We start from the raw sequence: 961 nt of genomic DNA on the forward strand, positions 1-961 counted from the left end.
TATGTCTTGTGTTTATTTACTGTTTTAGTCATTCCCAGCTGAATATCAGGTCCCACCCGCCTCTCACAGCATCTTCCCTATCTTAATCACTCCCACTGCCCTCTAGTCTTTCACTCTCACTTTCCTCATCCACAAATCTTTCATCCTCGCTCAAATTAATGGGGAAATTGTCGCTTTCTCGGTCCGAATCGCTCTCGCTGCTGGTGGCCATGATTGTAAACAATGTGCGGATGTACGGAGCTCCACAACCTGTGACGTCACGCTACTCGTCTGCCACTTCCGGTAGAGGCAAGGCTTTTTTATCAGCGACCAAAAGTAGCGAACTTTATCGCCGATGTTCTCTACTAACTCCTTTCAGCAAAAATATGGCAATATCGCCAAATGATCAAGTATGACACATAGAATGGACCTGCTATCCCCGTTTAAATAAGAAAATCGCATTTCAGTAGGCCTTTAATGCACGCTTTGTTTGTTTTGGTCTGTCAGACAGACCTTCAAAGTGCCTGCGTTTCACCAAATACAGTCACTGGTGACGTTTCACTCCGTTCCACCAATCAGATGCAGTCACTGGTGACGTTGGACCAATCAAACAGAGCCAGGCGGTCACATGAGCTGACTTAAACAAGTTGAAAAACTTATTGGGGTGTTACCATTTAGTGGTGAATTGTACGGAATATGTACTGTACTGTGCAATTGTTGCGTTTGGACCATTTGTTCCTCCCAGGGAATTCAAGTCACAAGTCGCTCCCATGCTCTTTACGACACTTAAAGCTGAGTAGAAAAACCACCAGAGACAGAATAGGTATTTTGTAATATATTTGCAAAGCTTTGCATATACATTGAGACCAGTCCAGCATAGAACATTCAATCGTGCCGCCAAGATGGTCTGCCCCCCCCCCCCCCCCCCTCCCCGACAAACCCTCTCCCCTCTTAAGTCTCTTTTCCTCCCACCCTAGCAGTC

General features: G+C 46.0%; 1 protein-coding gene across 1 annotated transcript in view; it reads left to right on the plus strand.

Moving 5' to 3' along the window:
• Positions 1 to 961, plus strand: part of LOC133570822 (alpha-(1,3)-fucosyltransferase 7-like) — a 34,551-nt gene that overhangs the window by 5,541 nt on the left and 28,049 nt on the right. The gene's annotated exons all lie outside the window — the stretch shown is intronic.

Source organism: Nerophis lumbriciformis, linkage group LG28 (assembly GCF_033978685.3).
Source record: "Nerophis lumbriciformis linkage group LG28, RoL_Nlum_v2.1, whole genome shotgun sequence".
Lineage (NCBI taxonomy): Eukaryota > Metazoa > Chordata > Actinopteri > Syngnathiformes > Syngnathidae > Nerophis > Nerophis lumbriciformis.